Here is a 20,172-nt window from a genome sequence, read left to right on the forward strand (position 1 = left end):
TTGTTTTGCAAAGCATTGTGGGTATGTAAATTAGGTACGCCCCGAGCTGATATGCTGTTACATGAATTCTTTGAGCAACTGTTGCGTCCTGCAGCTGTTAACCATGTGAACGCCAGTGTCGTCCTTTGTCCACACTTTCCTCAACACTACATTTCCAGGTTGTACCTGCAATGTTTAAGCTTGCTCTAGCAAATACAAAGCTTGGTATAGTAAATAAAACACAACACCGATTATGGGTATAAGATAAAGCTGCAGACAATTTATTAAAATAATTATCCTGCAAAACCAGTAATAAAATAGGTGCGTTAACGCGGACAATGATCCAAAACATATTAAAACTAAAACATATGGTTTAAGGCTAGTGCTGACATGCACTTGTTAATACATCCCTCCTGAGCCAGATTAGTCAGTAAATAGCAATACCCCTTAATTGACCCTACCTGCGCCACCAGTCGGTACCAATCCTGCCAGACCCTCTCATACGCCTTCCATGTAGCAGGAGATAGCGAAGACCTCACCCATCCTGCAAGCATGACATCCTAAGCTTCCACATCACTTCCAGACAGGGCAGGCCCTCCGGTGCTGCCTGCCTGAACCGCTCCCACGGAAAACGAGAGAGAGAGTCTGCAATTGCATTAAGGTAACCAGGGACATGCTGCACCCGGAAAGAGACATTTAACTCCATACACAAGTGAACAAAGCCCCACAGAAAACTCACCACCGGCCTTGAAGCTGCTGAAAGACAGTTCCGAGTGCACAACTGCTAGATTATCCGTGAAGAAGACCACCTGTGGATTACGTATTTGCTAGCCCCACAAGGTCAGCACCACTACCAAAGGACACGGCTCAAAGAAGGCCTGAACTTTCCTTTTTGGGACTACACCTAAGTGGGAAATACATAAACCCTCAAGTGGAATTTATAAGAAGGGGCCCGCCAACCTCCATAAACGTACTTCTTTGGCCAACTTTGTGCGAACCCGCCTCTGGAAAAGTTACGACCGACTTCAGATTGTGCAAGGACAAATGTGTGACAGTGAGAGGAAACACTGTAAAACCATTGGCTTAAAAAACCCTGAAGAGCCGCCCATGCTGGCGAAACGCGCTTCGGGGTACACTCGCACTCTCGGACTGCCATATGTGAACATCATTTGACTCATGATCCATAGAGGGCTGACAGGAAGGATTTCACTTCACCTTACCAGGCTAGATTCAGTGTTATGTGCACTATAGTAATAGCATATTACCAACGATCTTACTATAGAATTCTATGCACTATAGGCATGCACATAGTATAGATAGTTTAAGTGTATTATTCTACTCAGGTGCCCTTGAAGGCTCAGATTAGGGTTTTTCCCGCTCAGACCGATCAGTCCAACTCCTCCCAGACGGCAACTATCTATATAGAACCTTATGCTGAACAAGCTGACAACTTGTGCATTGTCTCTGCCAGTAACAGGTACTAGCAACAATACTGTGGCTTTAGACAGCACAGTATTTGCAGTGACAAGTGGGCTGCATGAGACATACATTCAGAGGTGCTAAATGTTCTTCACTAACGTGTAGCTGCATGAGACACATATTTTTCATTCTCTGCTAGCATTAGCAACACCTGTTACATAACAACACTGTGGCTTTAGACAGCACAGTATTGTATCCTTGCACTCACAAAGCTCCCTTCTAAGGGAGTCTGCATCATTTTTTGACCAACTCGCCTTTTTGCTGCACGAGACACATATTCACAGGTCTCTATCAGCAGCAGAAAGATTTATCTCTGTGTGCTTAATCATTTCACTACAGTGAAGCTGTCTCTGCCAGCAAGAGCAACAATTCTCTCTTTTTATAAAGCACGTTGCAACATAGTTGCTTTAGACAACATTGTGCTTTATTTTGCACCTATTAAGGTACCTCTGTTTAAGGGAGTCTGTACAATTCCCACTCACTTCCTCATTATGACTGATTTTAAATGATAGTTCTTAAAAGTTAATTTTTAAAGCAGTTTTCAGTACACTTTGGTCTGGGCAAAGCTTGTTTCCTTTTTTTGTCGCTTACATATAGGGTTGGTGCCCATCCTGCTCAGAGACCAGACATTATTTTCCTCTCCCAGCTCTCCTTTTAGTTCCTGTACATGGGAGTACTCATGAGACATTGCTGAATACAAATATGTGTATTTTACTGCAATAAAAGCTAACAGTATTATGATATTCACAGTTAAAATGCCATGCAGAACTAAAAAAATATAACATTTCTTAAACTTTGTTTTAGATTTTATTCATATTAAATAGTTCCAGATAGAAATATTTGATGTGAAATGAAAGCCCTGCTTCTCCTGAAAAAAAATATCTATAATAAGTGTGGGTGCACTTAATATGAAAAAGGTGAATTATGGTTGAACAGACACATAGTCAAATTCCAGGTTTTGCTTTGATCAGAACTTGTACAATTGTCTCTGTCCTTAAACGACCACTATAGTCACCCAGACCACTTCAGCTCAATGAAGTGGTCTGGGTCCCAGGTCCCACAGATTTTAACCCTGCAGCTGTAAACTGATATGTTTACACTAGGGTTAGTCCAGCCTCTAGTAGCTGTCTCACTGACAGCCGCTAGAGACGCTTCTGCGCTTCTCACTGTGAAAATCAAGACGCTGGACGTCCAGAGGAAAGCATTAAGAAAATGCTTTCCTATGGGCGCTTTGAATGCATGGGCGGCTCCTGCCGCGCATGCTCATTCAGCGCTGACGTCAGGAGGAGGAGGAGAGTTTCCCAGCACCGAGGGAGCCCGGCACTGGAGAAAGGCGAGTGTTTAATCACTTCAACGGGAGTGGGATCCTGAGGGTGGGGGGAACCTAAAGACCCTATAGCGCTAAGAAACCAAGTTTCCTGGCACTGCAGGACCCTCTAGTGCCCCTTTCCCTCCCATTACAAGTTGCTGAAGGGTTTAAAACCTTCATTACCTTACCGGTGTCTAAAAGCAAGGTTCCCCATGATTCTCTGGCTATTTGAAAGTTTTGCCTTGGAGATGATAACCAAAACTTAGCTGGCCCGTACGGGGATCGAACCCGCGACCTTGGCGTTATTAGCACCACGCTCTAACCAACTGAGCTAACCGGCCACGATAGTCATGGTACTGACAGCTATGTCTACAGGAGCCAACTGAATGGGCCCTCGAGGAGTGATCAATCCCAGTTAGAGAAAGAAGCCTACATACCCAACAAGCCACTGTCGCTGTAGATGCCAGGTAGTGCAGGTGGTGTATTACCAAACTCTATAAATTATTATGTACGCATACACATATAAACTCTGGTCCGTCTACTTTAACAAATATTTATTCAGAGACAAAACAACAACAACATGCAAATAATGACACACAATCTAACTAACTATACCAACAACAGCAACAACAACCTAACTAACAATAACAACTAAATCTTATAAAATCACCAGATCCCACTCACAGTTCACCATGATAAAAATTAGCCCATGTCTGCTTAAGGGTCTGCTTAGTAGCACAGCCAACAAGGAACAGAAAGGAATGGGGATAGGGGGGAGTGGTTATCTCTTTCCTGACCTGTAAAGGTATTGAATTACCATATCAAAGGTAAAGCTTATCCCACTGTGAGAAAGGCATACATGAGCTTGGTCACATGACCCCTGGTCACCATATTAGTTTGATGACAGAATGTCACCACATTCCCTCACTTTTTTTTCTCTTATGTTGAGCACATTTAAAAGTGAGAGAAAGAATATAGTCAAACAGGGGTTGCATCACCGCACATTCCCCCAATTTCTATTGTTTTCAGTTGTTCCGTTTTTAAATTAACTACTGCCCTAGTGGGTTGGTAAGAACCCTGGTAGTTGTTCATTAATATTATATGGTAATGTGTTCATGTGAAGTAAAGTAAAATCCAGACACAATCAACCCCATACAGTAATTATCACTAGTTTATGACACAATATGATGTTTAGTTTAGCCTGGGACTGGAATCTGAAGACTGTGACTGATCTGTGTGCTTGATAGCTGTGATTTTAGAATGAATTCTCCTTGAATATTGTCTTAGCCAATCCATTACAAAGCTTGAGGTTTGTTTGTTTAATGGCACATGCAAGTTCATGAGTGTAGGGGAAACTCATTCTGTGACCACCTTGAAATGACACAAATTCCTGCTTCTTGCTGTTACTTTATCCTCATTCTGGGCTGTGTTAATAGTTTGACTTGGTAATCTCAGCACTTCTTCATCTGTATAGTATCCATTTTCAGGATAATAGTTTGACGTGTAATCCCAGCACCTCTTCATCTGAATAGTAATCATTTTCATGATAATAGTTTGTCTTGGTAATCCCAGCACTTCTTCATCTGTATAGTAAACTGTGACAGGACATGTCAGTTACCTTCACCTCTCTGGGCCTTCCAATTAAAATGTTCTTTGAATCAAACACAGACAATGAAAAATGTACAACAGTAATCAGCGTATTGTCTTGTGTCAAAGGCTTAACTAGTTTTGTCTAATAAAATCTATTTGGTTGTGGTGTCTTAAGGCTATGTTTACATTTTAGATGTAGGTAAAAGACCCACAAATGTCTCCTGAAATTTTGATTAATTTAGACATTTACTCCACACCTGATGGAGAGTTGAACACAAAACCATATTAGTTATTTTATAATTTACTGGTGAATACATGCAATAATCACAAAATGTACATAGTTTTAACTGAAAATTACAATACATGAATGTGAGTGGGAAAGATGTAAGGGTGAAAAATGTATTCGCAATTGAACATAGGTGCAAATTCTCATACCCACAACTATTTAATCCCCTGCGTATAGCCAAATAGAACAAATAGCATACATTGTCACTTTATTCTTTATGCCATCTTCACTCAAGGCAATCTAATTTCCCTATATTCTTAATGACAAAAAGCAAAAAAAAAAAAAAAAAAAAAAGCATCAAAGATGGAGAGAGAGAAGAAAAAAAAAATAGACTGAATGCTACCATGACACAGTTTGGCAGCGTGCAATCTATAGATCAATCAAAAATCAACTTGAGGCTATATTTGTTGGGAACCAAATAAAAAAAAATGCTTTTAATGTTTTTACGGTTGTAAACAGAAAGTTACACTATCACATCTCTCCAGTGTGATCAAATATAAGCCTCACGTTGGCCACAATTCACTTAAACTATGATTTTTTTAAATTATTAATCCAGCATCAAAAAAAAAAAACAACAAAAAAAAAAACATAGCTGGCAGTGCAGGCGTGCTAAACTAATAAAAACAAAAAATATTTGGAATTTGGCCCACCTGACTGTAATTAATGAATTTAGAGGCTTATCCTTAATATGAAAATATATATATATATATATGTATAACAATACATACTAAGGTCCTCTTTAAACTGGAGTGTTACGAGATAATGGTGAGACAGATAAAATATAGAAACAAAAGAAAACAAACATACATACATACAGATGTAGAGGACAACAAATATTATGGGAGTTATTAATTACTGGGGAACCCCAATTGATCAGTATTTCCCTCCCTCATCTGTTCCCTAAGTGCTTTCATGTCTGCCTCCAATCTCTCAGTCTGTCTCTTTAGGTCCCAGTAGTCTCTATTCCCTTCTTTATTCCTCCAATTATCCCAATTCCGTCTATTAGTCTGATGCTCATCCCATCTATGGTTCCTTCTCCAATTATTCTCCCAATAACTGTTCCTGTTGTTTCTCTGTTTTTCTTGCCAACTGTGATTTTTGCAGTTATTCTCTCTCCTTTTTAGCCTCTCCCATGTATTATTATTATTCCAATTATTATTGATTACCTTAGGCCCCTCCCATCTATTTTTCCAATTATCTCCCATTACATTGCTTCTTTTAGCACTGTCCCTATTCCTATGGTCCCTCTGTGGATCTCTCCATCTTTTGTCAAAGTCCTGTTTTGGTCCAGTTCTCATTATCCCTCTTGTTCGGGTACATCCCACCTCTGGCTTCTCCATTTACCATCTAAATCTCTACCAGAGTCAACCTTGAATGTTCTTATGGCTGAAACGGAGAAGGCCTGTTCTGAGGAAGGATGCTTAATCCACCAATTGTCAGCTCTAGTTAGTACAATCTCTAAGTCTGCTGGTGTTGGATCAAAAAGCCTGACAAATTCTTGACACTCCCAGGGAAGGGCTTCCATTACTTTAGCAATGTGTTCTGGTGAGCCCAAGACCAGAGGCTGTTGAGGTTGGCGTAGCGTATACCAGAACAATATCCTTTGAGCTACCTCTCTAGGACCATCTGCTGGCCTCATCATAATATTAGCTATTTCTTTCTCTATGCTGACTAGATAGAAATTTGTTGCAGCAATTCTTCCTGCCTGATCAGACACACTGTTATTAAATCCAAATAGTCTGCTAGCCAAAGGACCCATAGCATATTCTAACAGTTCTGTCCATTCTTCTAAGTTAAGACCTCCTCTTTTTGCTCTATTTGCTCCCCTCATAAACCAATGTGTAAAGGTGTTAAAGTCGTCAGTTGGCATACTTCCCCACCATTTCTGGAAATTATCTTTGTCTGTGATTGACATAGTCCTTGTCTGTCTAGAGAAGCTAGTAGGCATTTCTCTTACATTAAAATGTTCAGTTATTATTATAGGGGCTTGTGGGACACCATTTACAATTGGCACATTTCCCTTGTGTTTTGTTCCCAGCACTGGTTCTTTACTTTCAGATATATAATACGACTGGTCTGGGCATACTCTAGGAATCTCCTTATCCCATTTATTTCTGTTTTCTTTAATTTTCATTTTATATTCCATGACTAGGTCTTGGAGTTCAGTGATCTTAGCACTATATGCATCTCTCTGTTGTTCTATTTCCTTTAATTCCTTCTCCAACCCCTCGATCATTTTGTTTGTTCTTAGGGCAGCTATTTTAAAACAATCTCTTTTATCAAGAGCATCTTCCATTTTATTAGTGGTTACTAAATTAGCTTGCTGCAATTCGACTACCATGCTTGCCAAACCCCTTATTGTAGCAACAACCAAGCTTTTCCTTTTCTTAATATGGCACTTTTTATTAGCAACAATCTGTGTCAAAACATCCATGAAACCTTCATATTTTCCACAATTGGGGCCTGCTGGTTCTGGAAGCTCATATGGTCCATCATGTTTGTCAATGTCATTCTTGAAGTACTCTAGTACGTCTACAGAAAAATACTTAGTACCCAGAAATGACATTTTAAAACTGAGCTCTTTAATCGAAATAGACTAGCAGACTAAAAAAAAAAAAAAAAACAACAACAAGCTTTTAACAATGGCATTAATTTAAAAAAACAACTGAAACTGGCTCCAAAGAGATTGGACCATTTGAAAAACTTAATTACATTAACCTATTCAAACAAACTCTTGTCTTTTAAGAAAAAAACGTCACAGTCTCAATACGAGAAATGCCCACAGATAGCAAAACACAAAACCACCCTGTTTGTTTAAGGGGAGGGGGTGGGGGGTTTACAAATAAACAGAATGATTTAAAAGGAAGATATGGGAACTGAAAAATACCTGACTGTAACTTCAGCACAATGATCATTCCCAACCATATAAAAATCTAGGCACCTTTACTTCATAATATTTACCTCAAATACAAACTTTTCATTTTCTATTAAACACACTCCAGTGTAAAAATGGAAATGGTAACCTGGCTAAACAATAGCCACCACACTGTATTAGCCCCAATACCTTTATCATGTAAACACAATGCTCCTACCCAGAATTCAATGGTTCAAACAGACAAAAGAGAACCAACAAAAAAAAAACCAAACAGATTGCTATTTAAACTTAGAATGCAATGAAAGCCACAAAATGTACAAAATGTAACATCCAAAAACAATTACAATATATTCAGTTTAGTTCTAGTTAGTTGCAACAGGAGAGAGACAATACAGCACATGGGCTATTAAAAATGGCCGAAACATCAATAATACCAATGCAGTGCAACTATTCAATCTTCCCCTTTAATCACCAATAATTTAAAACTGTGCAGAAACAAAATTAAACTATAAATGCTACAATTTGCAACAAAATACGTTCTGTCAGTCATAATGCACAAACATTATGCTCCTATCCTGAATTCAATTATTCAAACAGACAAAAGATAACAACAACAAAAAATGTTTGCTATTTAAACTTAGAATGCAGGGAAGCCTCAAAATGTAACATCTAAGAAAACAATTAAAATAGATTAAGTTTCATTCTGGTTAGTTGCAACAAGAGAGAGACAATACAGCACATGGGCTATTAAAATGGCCAAAACATCAAAGGTTCCAATGCAGTGAAACTATTCAATTTTCCCTTTTTATCACCAATACTTTAAAACTGTACAGAAACAAAGTGAAACCTATAAATGCTACAATTTGCAACAAAATATGTCAGTCACAATACACAAATTTAAAACAGTCAACAAAACACATTTGTATATTTGTTTCAACAACGAATCCTATGCTATAAAGTCTCTTGCTCTTAGATTATGTATCAATATGGTAGTTATTGCGCCTCACAAACATTTGTTGTAGAAGTCTAAAATTCATGGTCGCCACATGTGGTGTATTACCAAACTCTATAAATTATTATGTACGCATACACATATAAACTCTGGTCCGTCTACTTTAACAAATATTTATTCAGAGACAAAACAACAACAACATGCAAATAATGACACACAATCTAACTAACTATACCAACAACAACAACAACAGCAACAACAACCTAACTAACAATAACAACTAAATCTTATAAAATAACCAGATCCCACTCACAGTTCACCATGATAAAAATTAGCCCATGTCTACTTAAGGGTCTGCTTAGTAGCGCAGCCAAGAAGGAACAGAAAGGAATGGGGATAGGGGGGAGTGGTTATCTCTTTCCTGACCTGTAAAGGTATTGAATTACCATATCAAAGGTAAAGCTTATCCCACTGTGAGAAAGGCATACATGAGCTTGGTCACATGACCCCTGGTCACCATATTAGTTTGATGACAGAATGTCACCACAGTGCAGTATCAATGGGAAGCTGTAACTAAAATATCCACTTGAATACAGTGGTCTGCATAGAGTTTAAGCTGGAGTGGGAAAAAAAGGATAGAAAATTGACTTCTGGGAGCATATAAAGTATATGTATGTATTGAAACATCCTATCTGCATTCCTTGTGCTCCTTATGGTTATAGAAACATAGAATGTGACGGCAGATAAGAACCATTCGGCCCATCTAGTCTGCCCACTTTTTTTTAAATACTTTCATTAGTCCCTGGCTTTATAAGAACCATTCGGCCCATCTAGTCTGCCCAATTTTTTTAAATACTTTCATTAGTCCCTGGCCTTAGGATAGCCTTATGCCTATCCCACGCATGCTTAAACTCCTTTACTGTGTTAACCTCTACCACTTCAGCCGGAAGGATATTCCATACATCCACTACCCTCTCAGTAAAGTAATACTTCCTGATATTATTTTTAAACCTTTGCCCCTCTAATTTAAGACTATGTCCTCTTGTTGTGGTAGTTTTTCTTCTTATAAATATAGTCTCTTCCATTACTGTGTTGATTCCCTTTATGTATTTAAATGTTTCTATCATATCCCCCCTGTCACGTCTTTCCTCCAAGTTATACATGTTAAGTTCCTGTAACCTTTCCTTGTAAGTGTTATCCTGCAATCCACGAACCAGTTTCGTACAATACCTTTTGTTCAGTGTAAGTAGTCAGTCCAGGTAAAAGGGACATTAATGTAATTGTCACTGTGACATCCAGGCAGGGCCATACCAAAGGTGCTTTACTGAACCTGGATCCTTCTGTGTCCCTGGCCTGCTGTCTTGCCACTGAGCCACACTTCAGTACTTTGATTATAGATGTTGTCTTATGTAGTATGACAATACAGAATTTACATGAGCCAATAAATGGGTGACTAAAGAAATGCATGTTAGTAATCTCATACTGTATAGTTTCCACATATTTTATATTAAGTTCTAAGGCTATAAGGAATTCCTATGTGGATTGAATTTACTGTTATTTCTGAGATTGAAGGTGGTTCATGTCTTTCAATTTACATTTACGTTAATTGACATTTTGCATCTTTCCCTGGTGGTCTAGTGGTTAGGATTCGGCGCTCTCACCGCCGCGGCCCGGGTTCGATTCCCGGTCAGGGAATAGTAGTTTTCAATAATTATTTGATGGTTTTTTTTTTTAAATTATATCACTCTCAACACTAGCAGGAAAGTGCTATTATATGACTTTCGAAAAAAGAGGAAACATTAGAAATATAGCATATATTTTTGTTGTCTTACCAGAATACCAAGTAACATACAGAGAAGAACAATGCCCACTTGAAAAAAATGCTAATAGCACCCAAATAAAAATAAAAGTTAAAGCAAAAAACATAAGTGAAGAGAATGGCTAACTATTTGGTCAACCTGAAGCTAGTCTATTCCAGAGCTCGTTGTACAATGAACTTGAGAAGTGTTGAATAATGGCTGTTAAGTGAGCCACACACACATTGTTTTTGACGTTTAGAGACACTTTTGCTTTGGAGTAGGAGTGCAAATACGTAGCCAGATTTACACAAATAATTCTTTCGGGCATTATAACAACCATAAAATAATTTTTTTTTAAAAACAATTTTTTAAAAACAATTATATAGCCTGACCTTTGTCAGATTTCATAAAAGCTGCTCCTTTCCACAGAAATCTTTAGTAAAAGGCAAGAAAGCAGAGTATGTTAGTGTAACAGACCCTGGGTAACCCGGCTGGTTACCTCCGCTATTAATTATTGACCAGACCCATTTTCCCCCAGTAACTAGACGACACACAGTTCCCGGGGTACAACAACAAGCTTTATTGGCCACACTCGGCTTTATACTCTCCCCATGCAAGGGGGTGGAAAACAGGTAAAAGACAATGTCCCCTCCCTTTGTCCTTCCCCTCCCAGGGGTCGTATATTGGATCCGGGTCCCTAGTCCCTTTGTCCCCTGTTCCTGCCACACCATGTCCCTTCCCAAGGGCCTGTGCGTGTGAAAGATTCCCGCCTCCTGGGCTCCCAGGTACAGAAAGCCCGCCAAACCGCCATTGTCCACACAGAGTGTCCCCATCAATCTCAGGGACCCCCAGAATGGTAACCAGCATGAACAGCCTCTGTTCACGGGGTACCTGGGTGAAACCAAGCAAGGGAAGCGCCTCCTTTCCGTACACGAATGCTCCCCCTGACCGGCGTTCATCTATACGAATGGCGGCCACCCAGGGAAGCACTCATTAATTACTTCCCTTGCGGTTTCACACTTATATTACAAGTTGCCAACATTCTAATTGATTAGTGTGAACACTCCAAGGGTCGCTGGGGAGGTCCTCTTTTGGGAGCCGAACGAGGTGAGAACCAATCTGCGAGTGCTCCCTTGGATGGCGTTCGTCTAACGAACGGGTCGGCACACGCCAAAGCTTCCCTTGCAATTTGTGGTTTCCACAAGTCGTTAGCGAGGTGTGAACATTCTAAATAAAAATTCTAAATGGGGTATTGGGGTGGTCCCCGTTCGTGAGACGAACGGGCTGTGTTCGTACGCAGTCTCCCGAACGGGGAGAAGGTAAAACACACAAGTAATCACGAATACATGGGGAACATAGGCAAATACACTACCACACTTTACGGTTTAGTGGTGATCCCGCTACAAAGCTCCCCCTTAACCACTAGTCGGCATCCAGGTGGATCCCAGCGGATCAACCTGTTGATGTCCGGGGAAAGCACCCATGGATCACTTGTCCAGGGCGATTTTCCTGGACAGGTCATCGGCATTGCCATTCTGCTTACCGGGTCTGTAGTTAATGGCAATGTCATACGACTGCAGGGCCAGGCTCCACCGTAAAAACCTGGCATTCTCCCCAAAGACCCGGTTAAGCCACACCAACGGGTTGTGATCCGTGAGCAGGGTAAATTGCTGTCCATACAAGTACGGCAGCAGTTTTTTGAGTGCCCACACCAACGCCAGGCACTTCTTTTCGATGGCGGCGTAGCTTACCTCCTGGGTAAGAGCTTCCTGCTGAGGTAACTGCCATCGTCCCCGACCTGGCTCAGTACTGCTCCCAGTCCGAACATAGAGGCATCTGTGTGGACGAGAAAACTTTTCCTGTGATTGAGGCAGCCAGCACAGGGGCTTTTACCAGGGTGTCCTTGAGAGCTTGGAATGCCTGCTCTCACTCTGGGGTCCAAGCTACCTGTCGGGGCAGGTTCTTGCGGGTCAGGTTGGTGAGGGGTTTAGCAATGGCGCTATAATTGGGGACAAATTTCCTGTAGGACCCCGCAGTCCCTAGGAAGGCAGGCACTTGGGTTTTGGTGCGGGAACTGGGCCAGCTAGCGACTGCCTCTATCTTGGCCGGTTCCAGTTTTTGCACCCCACCCGGTGTCCTATATACTGCACCTCTTCCATCCCGAGTTGACACTTACTTTGGTACAGATCTGTTCTAAAAATTTTCATTGAAACTGTTTACTGATCAATACAAAATTGTTTCCACAGTCCTGTTTACTGTCCTTGTCTTATGCTGAATAATAATAATTACACTGAGTAAGATATTGGGAAGGATAGTCGCTGTTATAGAATGTGGCTGTGTGTATGGGAGCAGTGTGGGAGTTTTGGGAGAATCCTGCAAACTGAAAGCTGTGACTCATTGGCTAGTGGGCGTGTTGTATGCAAAATAAGCCATTGTTATTTCACACCAACAATCTTGTCAATTTTATTTAAAAGCATTGCAATCCTATGAAACTTCAGGAATTATTTTTTAAAAATTTTGTTTGATAATATTGTTTATGTTTGTGTAAATGTGAAATGTACGGAATGTCACCACATGTGTAATAGAAACCTTTGGCAGCCTGTTCTTTGCTTGTAGTAAAGGTTCATTAAGACTATACTTTCAGGGATCATTTCTATAGTTTGTAACTGGTGAAATGTGCTCTAAAGTGTCCAAACTCAGTACCCACGAGGAAGAGCTTGAGTGTTTTCTCCTGAGCGTGATGTGGGCTCCCAGTGCTGCTTTATTGTAGCTGCTGGTTGCTGTTGATGACCGTTCCTATTTCCTTAATTGGAGAGTAGGAGGGAGAGAACACAAGCTGAGTGGTTACTACATACTCTGTCAATGAATAGATTACGTAAGCAAGCATCTATAATAAATATTATTACAACTATCTTAACCCCTTAACGCCGTTACGGCGTTCTATGCCGTCGCGGCTTTAATGGGCTTTAAAGCCGTTGCGGCGGCATAGAACGCCGTAACGGCTTGCAGCCCCAGGAGCAGAGGTGTACTCACCTCCGCCGCGATCCTCTTCTGGGGGGCTGTCTGAGAGCCCAGGCAGCCCCCCTCCGGCAAATGAGGCCCCCGGGGGCCATGTGATCGCTCTCAAAGAGCGATCACATGGCCCCCTATAGCTGGCTATGGATCTGCCAGCAGGGGGACTGTTTAAAATATTAGACAGTCCCCCTGCTGGTAGGTAGTGTAAAAAAATAAATATAAAAATGTTATAAAATAAATTAAATGGCTTTTTATATATATATAATATGTATATATATTATATATATAATATATATACATATTATATATATGTAACGTCATACGTAATGTATTTTAATATTAATATTAGTATATATATTAATATTAAAATACACTTAGAATGACGTTACATATATATAATATGTATATATATTATATATATAATAGATCTACATATATATATTATATATATATACGCATAATTACAATAATAAATAAATAAAATAATTAAATAAATAAATAAAATATTGAAACAAAATATAAAATAAATTATATATTCATATGTAATTTCATTCTAACTGTATTTTGTTATTAATATATATATATTGGAAACAGAATACACTTAGAATGACATTCTATATATATCTATCTATATATAAAATACAAATAACCGCAAATATATATAGAGAGATAAATACATATAATTACATAAAAGATTACATTAGTATACACGTAGAATTTATATACCTATAAATGCATATATATTAAAATTCTACGTGTATATTTAAGTAATTTTTTAACATAATTATGTCATTTGATTAATTAAAATTTGATTGACATGCCTGACAACACAGGGAGAAAGTGCAGAGAATTTAATTCGCATGCACTATATTAGACCCTGTAACTCTCCAAGACACCATAAAACCTGTACATAGGGGGTACTGTTTTACTCGGGAGACTTCGCTGAACTCAAATATTAGTGTTTAAAACTGGTAAATTGTATTACAACGATGATATTTTAAGTAAAAGTGAAGTTTTTTTGCATTTTTTACAAACAAACGGCACTTTTATGGACTATATTATTGTTGTAATATGTTTTACTGTTTTAAAACACTAATATTTGTGTTTAGTGAAATCTCCCGAGAATAACAGTACCCCACATGTACAGGTTTTATGGTGTTTTGGAAAGTTAGAGAGTCACATATAAGGCTTGCATTTCATTTTTTTGACATTGAAATTTGCCAGATTAGTTATGTTGCCTTTGAGACCGTATGGTAGCCCAGGAATAAGAATTACCCCCATGATGGCATACCATTTGCAAAAGTAGACAACCCAAGGTATTGCAAATGGGGTATGTCCAGTCATTTTTAGTAGCCACTTAGTCACAAACACTGGCCAAATATTAGTTTTTTGCTTTTTTCACACAAAAACAAATATGAACGCTAACTTTGGCCAGTGTTTGTGACTAAGTGGCTACTAAAAAAAACTAAACATACCCCATGTTCAATACCTTGGGTTGTCTACTTTTTCAAATGGTATGCCATTATGGGGGTAATTCTCATTCCTGGGCTACCACACCGTCTCAAAGGTAACATTACTAATCTGGCAAATTTCAATTTGAAAATGGAACGTTCTATATTTGACCCTGTAACTTTCCAAAACACCATAAAACCTGTTAATGGGGGGTACTGTTGTACTCGTGAGACATCGCTGATTACAAATATGTGCATTTTGTTGCCGTAAAACCTAACAGTATTATGACATTTACAGCTAAAATGTGAGGCGGAACTACAAATTTAAAAAAAAAAATCAAATTTCTCACAGTTTTTTTTAATTTTATTCATAATAAATTGTTTCAAATACAAATATTTTATATGAAATGAAAGCCCTGTTTCTCCTGAACAAAATGATATATAATAAGTGTGGGTGCATTTAATATGAAAGAGGGGAACTACGGGTGAACAGACATATAGCGCAAATTCCAGTTTTTGTTTACGTTTTGTTTTGATCAGAACGTGCACTATTGACTCCGTCCTGAAGGGGTTAACAAAGATATCTCGTCAGGAGCTGGTATGCTCTAAAGTGTTTTTGAAATTGTCTCATTTGTTATCTATGTTTTAATTAGTGTGTGCGTTATTTCTTGGCTTTTTTTGTCGTGTGTAATCATTTGTCAGTCATGCGCCATCTGTTGGCTGCAAAGTGTATGTTCTGAAATCTATCAGTATTTACGTCATCTGTTGGTAGCTGTATGTATTGCATTCCATTTAAAACATTGTCTGATTTCTTACTAAATGTACACATACTGAAAAGGTTTGTGTCTGCTTCCTAACATCCAGCGGGGGGAGGGAGAGTACTTATTATCTATATTAAGTACTCATTTTAACTCTGGTTTAGTGAGTATTACAGAGTAAATTTCAATCCCCTGTGTCCCCCGGTGCGTTGGATCAAACTCTCACACATGGGGTGAATTAACCCGTTCACTTCCAAATTCTTTCAAGAATCTCGATTTCGCCAGAAATTAAAGTTTGCTACCGATCTGTTCTAAAATGTTCTATTTAAACTGTTTACTGATCACTTAAAACTTGTTCCCAGTCCTGTTTTCTGTCCTTCTATGTTAGATAATAAATACACCGCGTAAGACAGTGGGAAGCATATTTGCTGTAATGTCCATAGGCTTTTATAACACTCTGAATTTCTGAATTTCCTGTGTTCAAGCACAAAGTGGGTGCTGTACAATGTAACACAGTCCATAAACAGTACTGCAACATTTATAATAGGGATAAGAAGCTGCTAGATCAGGTAGGTACAAAAGCTTTAGGCAGTAAGAGTGTCCCTGCTTTCTTACTTTATAAAAGGACTTATTTAAAGAGAAATCAGTCCTTTAAAGGGACACTACCGGCACTTTAACAACTTCATCTTATTGAACTTACAGAACTTCATCTTATTGAAGTTGTTATAGTGCCTGCAGTACGAATTGCCGAAATCTAATATTAAACGATTAATAGCTTCAAGCCACGCCTCCAAGCCCTCTGGGTATGAGAGCCAGGAATCTTACTTAAAGGTTTTTTTCCTGGCACTATAGCTTCCCCTCCCTTGCACCTCCCCACCTCCCCACCTCCCCGTAGTGCAGAAAGGGTTAAAATAAAACTTATTTTGCTTACCTCAGTCCTTGGTCACCTCATCAGATAGGAAGCTAAGAGAAATATCCGATTTACAATTTGTCTCTAATTCAGTCTCCTGGGAACAGCCTGAGGATTGGTAGCCTATTCGCAGTGTAATTACCATACTGCCTCCCAGAATGCATAGCACAGACCTAGCATGCACACATGTCTCTCCACAACGCAAATGAGAGTTTTCTGAATGTTGACTGTGCACTTTGATCATATGAGTTAGCTTTGCGCAGTGGCAGTATCGTAGCCAATGAGGTTTATCCGAGGCGTGATTATTGCTAATTGAAAACTTTTACCAATACCCCGCCATGATGACTTGAAATATAGTCAGCAATGGCAATTTTTGACAGTCTCTAAGGAGACTGAAATTGCATGTACAACAATAAAAATATATTTAACTATTTTTCAACAAGATTGATTTATTGTTTGTCTAATGTAAGATTCACTTAGAATTACTTTTTTTTAATATTTGGTTTAAGAAATAAATGCTCATAAACTCATATAATGCAAAAAAAACAAGGGTTTTTACTTTTAGAATATTACTTTGCCTTGTCTCTAAACATGTATTGTGTTATTCCTGATTTGCAGTCCCCTGTCTACAGAACGTAATGGTACTTGCTGATACCCAAACATTTGACGCCTGTCAGTTTGTATGTGCCCTGATTCCATGACAGTTAAGCATGCTGGGAGATTTTTACTATTGCTACTATTGCTCTGTAACACTTTACAATTTTAACATCTTGGACATAAAATAATCTCCAGATTAAATTCTGAGAAATATGTGACATTTCTAATTAATGACTTTATTTTGTCTCTGGAAACTGAACTTACTGGTAGGATTATATGGATGAACAAATGACACTGTAAAACAATACTGTAATATTTTATCATGCATGTACATTTTATTTTTTGCCCTAGAATTTAGTTGGTAACATTACCATTGAAACTGATTCCATTGTTTAGTTTGTTATTTAAATCTGATTTTATACATTTGTTATGTAGCCTGATACGTGTCAGGCCTCTAAAAATTGAGTGAAACTCATGGTTGTTCCTCTCCACGGAAATCTTTAGTAAAAGGCGAAAGATTTATTCGGTCTGAAGAGAAACCAGAGTATGATAAACTTAAATCTCAGTCGCAGACCGGGTTCATAAATGTCCTCTTAAGCATATAGAGAAATCCTTAGTTAAGACGTAGCTCGGAGAATCCGGCATAATTAATTATCACATAAACTTGCACACAACATAATATGTATGAAAAGATTATCATTATTTTACTACATAGATGAAAATGGGCATTATTTTTTGCAAAGCATTGTGGGTATGTAAATTAGGCACGCCCCCAGCTAGCATGGTGTTAAGCACATGCTTTGTCTATCTGTTGAGTCTGTCCAGAATGAGAATAAATGCTCGGTGTATTTTGAGTGTACCCGGAAGTAGTGCATGCTGGGATGTGTAGTTCATCATGTTAGTGCACAGATTTCAAGAAACAAGAGCATGCAGGGATATGTAGTTATTCTACGTATGCAAATATTCAAAGAGAGGAGAGCATGCTGGTAGATGCTTTAATTAAGATTTATTGTTAATTTAAATTTAGTGAGTAAAAATAATTGCCATTATTGAAGGTAATTGACGTGTGGTTTTATATTATTATGCATATTTTTTTTAATTCTTTATTTTTGTCGTGCACATAAAACAGTACAAGCATGTCTTGCCACAACAGCAACAGCACACATAAGATTTACACAGAATTTAAAACAGTGTGGCTGTGGGTATGCACATTTTATATATTTTGTAGGACATCACACTTTAGTGTTAGTCAGAAAGGAGGCTAGTAGGCTTATGTTAGGCTTGGTGTCTGACTGTGTGTGGTATAACAGAATATTAACGAGACAGGCTAGAAATTAGGTAGTTCCCTGTGTAACATGCTGAACAGGGAGAGGGTAGTCTGCGGAGGACAGCATGGGAGTGTACCCAAGGTCGTTTGCCCGGCGGCACTGCCTAAATTAACATTACTAGTAAGCTTTAAATATAAGAAGAGGGTCTACCTGTATAGCAGGAGATAATAAAATAAAATTAAAAAAAATAACCACTGGGTTGCTTGCCATTTCAATATGTGGGTACCGCAAGCATTGTATGCGTGTTGTGTGTGTCTTTGGGGGCTGCCTAGCCGATGCCAAGAGATGGGAGGCTGCAGATACATAACAGCCAGAGTCTGTTTAGCCCCGTGTGGGTGCCCTCCCAGTCACAGGTACCGCTGCACTCTCGTGTTGTTCTGCTCGGGCTCCGGTACAGATCATCACCAGGCACGTGGCTTCTGGGTCTCTGCGGTGCATGTGGCCGACCCCTCTGAGCGGGAACCCTCAAATGGCGCGATCTGCGCATGGAGCTACTGTGCCAACCAGAGTGCCGTCTTCTGATGCTACCATGGAGTGGCTTGTTGGGCTGTCGGCGTTGCCGCTTTGGTGGTCTGCCCGGAGGCAACTTCTTCCCTGTCTGGACTCTGCGTGAGGTGCGCTTCAGGTGCTTCCTTTGATCTCTGCAGCCCGTAGGCCTGAGCTGAGCCTGAACGTGTGGATCCCTGGGTAAGGTATATGCTTGTCTCCTTGCCATCTTGGCCCAGAATTGGGCACAGATTCTGTCAAATGCTATCAGCCATGGCTCTGCATCCATAGGCACCTGGCGGGGAGCTTGTGTGGGGGTATCCACTTGGAAGGCAGTCATCTTGCCTGGCAGGCTGCAGTCACCGGCGTTGCTGGTGCTTGTTAAAGTCCACTAGAGTGAATCAGAGGGTTCTCCAGTGGGGACCGGGATAACCCCCACCAGTCCTGGGGGGGAGGGGGGAAGGGAGGATCAAAAGCAGTATTGTGGGGTCCCACGGGTAGCTGAAGAACGAGGAGAGCGGCCGCCTCTCCCCCTCTCTGTCACGAGTAGGCCTCAAATCTCTGAATCCAGTTATCTGTGTAATAGTCGCTTGTGTGGTATCCAGAAGGCCACCGGGACTCCCTCTGCTTAGATCATGCCCAGCTGACCTGGTATTTTGCCTTGAATTAGACAGTTTCGTTGATTAATCGGTGCCAAATGCAGGAGCCAGCACGACACACGTCTGGTCCGCTCGGCAACCAGACTCCGCCCCCTTATTATGCATATTTTAATGTTTTACTTGTGTGGGTTCACAGGCAAATTTTGGACACAGAAGTATCTCCAGAGCAAATACTGAAAATATATGAAATTCTTTTTTAATGACTTTACTTTGTCTCTGGCAATTATTGACAGTGTCTTAGGAAAGTGAAATTATAGGTATGATCACACGGATGAAAGAATGATACTATTAAACAAATATTTAGTCGCATATTTATATTTGATTTATTTTGCACTAAGATTTAATTGATAATGTAACCATTTCAATGAGATGCTTTGTTTCACTTGTTACTTAAATCTGACATTTTACCACTTATTGTAGCCTGACATTACTCAGGCCTCAAAAAATTGAGTGAAACTCATGGTTGTTCCTCTCCACGGAAATCTTTAGTAAAAGGCGAAAGATTTATTCGGTCTGAAGAGAAACCAGAGTATGCCAAATGGCAACCGGAGTAGCAGAGCGGGTTCACAAATGTCCTCTTAAGCATATAGAGAAAATCCTTAATCATTTAGAGAGAAGGTAGCTTGGAGAATCCGGTATGATTAATTATTAAATGAACACACATCATAGTATGTATTAAAAGCTTATCATTATTTTAAC

The 20,172-nt window shown here is 39.5% G+C and overlaps 6 non-coding genes across 6 annotated transcripts; 3 read left to right on the plus strand and 3 right to left on the minus strand.

Annotated features, from left to right (window-relative positions):
- Positions 1-3,034: 3,034 nt before the first annotated feature.
- TRNAI-AAU (transfer RNA isoleucine (anticodon AAU)) lies at positions 3,035-3,108 on the minus strand. Its single transcript has one exon. It is a non-coding gene; the product is annotated as a tRNA-Ile (tRNA).
- A 6,985-nt stretch (positions 3,109-10,093) lies between these two features.
- Positions 10,094-10,165, plus strand: TRNAE-CUC (transfer RNA glutamic acid (anticodon CUC)). The gene has a single exon. It is a non-coding gene; the product is annotated as a tRNA-Glu (tRNA).
- A 2,732-nt stretch (positions 10,166-12,897) lies between these two features.
- Positions 12,898-13,114, plus strand: LOC134603738 (small nucleolar RNA U3). Its single transcript, XR_010090487.1, has one exon. It is a non-coding gene; the product is annotated as a small nucleolar RNA U3 (small nucleolar RNA).
- Positions 13,115-16,654: 3,540 nt separating this feature from the next.
- On the plus strand, positions 16,655-16,795 carry LOC134603755 (U4 spliceosomal RNA). Its single transcript, XR_010090502.1, has one exon. It is a non-coding gene; the product is annotated as a U4 spliceosomal RNA (small nuclear RNA).
- Positions 16,796-17,433: 638 nt separating this feature from the next.
- LOC134603825 (U5 spliceosomal RNA) lies at positions 17,434-17,548 on the minus strand. The gene has a single exon (XR_010090569.1). It is a non-coding gene; the product is annotated as a U5 spliceosomal RNA (small nuclear RNA).
- Positions 17,549-19,891: 2,343 nt separating this feature from the next.
- Positions 19,892-20,006, minus strand: LOC134603795 (U5 spliceosomal RNA). The gene has a single exon (XR_010090540.1). It is a non-coding gene; the product is annotated as a U5 spliceosomal RNA (small nuclear RNA).
- Between the last annotated feature and the right edge of the window lie 166 nt (positions 20,007-20,172).

This window comes from Pelobates fuscus, chromosome 3 (assembly GCF_036172605.1).
Source record: "Pelobates fuscus isolate aPelFus1 chromosome 3, aPelFus1.pri, whole genome shotgun sequence".
In the NCBI taxonomy this organism is placed as follows: Eukaryota; Metazoa; Chordata; class Amphibia; order Anura; family Pelobatidae; genus Pelobates; species Pelobates fuscus.